Source organism: Triticum aestivum, chromosome 6B (genome assembly GCF_018294505.1).
Source record: "Triticum aestivum cultivar Chinese Spring chromosome 6B, IWGSC CS RefSeq v2.1, whole genome shotgun sequence".
NCBI lineage: Eukaryota > Viridiplantae > Streptophyta > Magnoliopsida > Poales > Poaceae > Triticum > Triticum aestivum.
The window spans coordinates 549,514,086-549,517,934 of NC_057810.1; positions in this window are offsets into that span (position 1 = coordinate 549,514,086).

Below are 3,849 nucleotides of genomic sequence, written 5' to 3' on the forward strand. Positions count from 1 at the left end.
CACGAGAGCTTTAAGGCTAAAAAACAAAAAGTGAGAAAGAGAGGAAAAAACAAATAAATAATGTAAACATAAGGGAGAAGGAGACGAACAGAGAGTTCGATGCTAGGCATAGAATCTTCGGAGTCTGGTCGCGTTCCATGGGTTCGGCTCTAGGCGATTGTGTGATGCATCACGCAGGCGGTACGCTCCTCCGGTGAGGACTTCGTCAATGATGAAGGGACCCTCCCATTTGGGCTTGAGTTTGTCCTTTTTCTTCTCCAGCAAGCGTAGAACAAGTTCGCCAACATTATAAATATTGGCCCATACTTCTTTGCTTTGATATCTGCGGGCCTGTTGTTGATAAAATGCAGAACGGGCTTTTGCAATGTCACGTTCCTCCTCCAGGGCATCTAAGTTGTCCTATTGATCAAGATCGGCCTCTCTGTCTCTCTCTCTCTCTCTCTCTCTCTCTCTCTCTCTCTCTCTCTCTCTCTTCGTACATGCGCACTCGAGGTGAGTCATGAATTATGTCGCAGGGTAACACAACCTCTACGCCGTACACCATGAAGAAACCTCCGGGAGCGTGATTTTTGGAAAGGATATGATCCGGGAGACTTGGAGTTCAAGCCAGGGAAGGTTCGAGGAAGCCAGGAGATAGGAGGGCGCGCCCCCTACCTCCTGGGTCCCTCGAGTCTCCCCCGACTGACTTCTTTTGCCTATATATTCCCATATACCCTAAAAACATCAAATACGAAGATATATCGGGAGTTCCGCCGCCGCAAGCCTCTGTAGCCACCAAAAACCTCTCAGGAACATGTTCTGGCACCCTGCCGGAGGGGGAATCCATCAACGGTGGCCATCTTCATCATCTCGGCGCTCTCCATGACGAGGAGGGAGTAGTTCACCCTCAGGGCTGAGGGTATATACCAGTAGCTATGTGTTTGATCTCTCTCTCTCTCGTGTTCTCTCTATGGCATGATCTTGATGTATCATGAGCTTTGCTATTATAGTTGGATCTTATGATGTTTCTCCCCCTCTACTCTCTTGTGATGAATTGAGTTTTCCTCTTGAAGTTATATTATCGGATTGAGTCTTTAAGGATTTGAGAACACTTTATGTATGTCTTGCCGTGCTTATCTGTGGTGACAATGGGATATCACGTGATCCACTTGATGTATGTTTTGGTGATCAACTTGCGGGTTATGCCCATGAACCTATGCATAGGGGTTGGCACGCGTTTTCGTCTTGAATCTCCGGTAGAAACTTTGGGGCACTCTTTGAAGTACTTTGTGTTGGTTGAATAGATGAATCTGAGATTGTGTGATGCATATCGTATAATCATGCCCACGGATACTTGAGGTGACAATGGAGTATCTAGGTGACATTAGGGTTTTGGTTGATTTGTGTCTTAAGGTGTTATTCTAGTATGAACTCTATGATAGATTGAACGGAAAGAATAGCTTCATGTTATTTTACTACGGACTCTTGAATAGATAGAATAGAAAGGATAACTTTGAGGTGGTTTCGTACCCTACCATAATCTCTTCGTTTGTTCTCCGCTATTAGTGGCTTTGGAGGACTCTTTGTTGCATGTTGAGGGATAGTTGTATGATCCAAGTATGTTATTATTGTTGAGAGAACTTGCACTAGTGAAAGTATGAACCCTATGCCTTGTTTCCTACAATTGCAATACCGCTTACGCTAACTTTTATCATTAGTTACCTTTTTGTTTTTATATTTTCAGATTACAAAAACCTTTATCTACCATCCATATTGCGCTTGTATCACCATCTCTTCGCCGAACTAGTGCACCTATACAATTTGCCATTGTATTGGGTGTGTTGGGGACACAAGAGACTCTTTGTTATTTGGTTGCAGGGTTGTTTGAGAGGGACCATCTTCATCCTACGCCTCCCATGGATTGATAAACCTTAGGTCATCCACTGGAGGGAAGTTTGCTACTGTCTACAAACCTGTGCACTTACAGGCCCAACAACGTCTACAATAAGAAGGTTGTGTGGTAGACATCAAGCTCTTTTCTGGCGCCGTTGATGGGGAGGCTAGGTAAGCAACACTCACACCCTGTCAACTAAGCTCTTTTCTGGCGCTGTTGCCAGGGAGGTGAGTGCTTGAAGGTATATCTTTATATCTTGCAATCGAATATTTTTGTTTATTGTTTTATCACTAGTTTAGTTTATAAAAGAAAATTACAAAAAAATGGAATTGAGTTTGTTTCATATGCTTCATCTTTTTAATATCTTTCGTGAGTATGATGAAAATGAAAATTGTGCTCAAGTGCTAGAAGAAGAATTACATAGAATGCTTGGCATGAAATATGTGAATGATGAGCATGATTGCAATGTTGTTAGTATGAATTCTTTGAATACCCATGATGCTAATGACACTACTAGGAAAACGGCTATAGATGAAATGGACACTAATGGCGCACCACATGTGTGGTGCACCATTAGTATATAGCAATGGCGCACCACATACAGGCGCACCTGGTGTGTGGTGCGCCATTAGAAGTTTTGAAAAAAATAATAATAATAAAAATTGTTACTAATGGAGCACCGTGGGACAGTGCGCCATTACTAGTTGACATAGTAATGGCGCACCACACCCACTGTGCCCCATTAGTAGTTTTGAAAAAAAAATTGTTAGTAATGGCGCACCTGTGGACAGTGCGCCATTACTAGTTTTTTCAAAAAAAATCAAAAAGATTTCAATTTTTTCCAAAACTAGTAATGGCGCACTGTGGGTGTGGTGCGCCATTACTAGTTTAACTAGTAATGGCGCACCACCCCACGGTGCACCATTACTAACTTGGCCCAACACCGAATGCACCCCCCCCCCGGACCGCCTTTTCAGTTTAAAAAAAATAAAAGAAAATGATGGAAATGTCAAAAAAATAAAAGAAAATAAGTTTCCCATGTGATATGTGGTCTAGTTTTTGGGAAAATTTACAAATATGAATTTCGACTTTATTTGCAAAATATCTCTGGAAATTTGTAAAATGGGCATAACTTTTGCATACGAACTCGGATTAAAAAGTTTTTTATATGAAAAATTATCTACTAGAAAAGTTACATCCGAATTTAACCGGGGAACCACATTAAACATTTTCAAAATCCCCAAAAACCTAACAGAAAAAAGTACGGGGCTTGCAACATCTAGAGGCAAAAAAATTCAAAAAATTTCAAACTTACTAGTGGCGCACCGTGGATGTGGTGCGCCACTAGTAATAGGAAAAAATGGTTTTGAATTTTTTTGAATTTTTTTTCAAAAAATGATACGTAATATGACCGGGAAGTTTGAAATATTTTTCAAATTTCATCATAGTCATGAACATGAAGAAAGTCCTAGACATCAACAAGGTATAATAGGATTGATATGCTAGATATATCAACAAGTGCCTGTGAAAGGAGTTGTTGCTGGGGTTGGATAGAACTCTGAAGTTAAGCGTGCTTAGGCTGGAGTAGTGTGAGGATGGGTGACCTTTTGGGAAGTTTGACCACGGAGTGCAATTTGACCTAAGATTAAGCATATAGACCCGTGATTAAGCCATAGTGACCCGAGATTAAGAAAAAAATGAAAAAAAATTGATTTTTTTTTAAAAATGTTTTTGAATTTTTTTTTGAAAAAAAATTTTTACTAATGGCGCACTTCTATGTGGTGCGCCATTAGTATACCAGATACTAATGGCACACCAACGGTGTGCCATTAGTATACCAGATACTAATGGTGCACCATTAGAAAAAAATCTAATGGCGTGGTGCTAGTGGCGCACCTGTAGTGCACCATTAGTAGCGAAAACAGGTGCGCCACTAGTAGTCCTTTTTGTAGTAGTGTGATATGCAAAGCCACAAG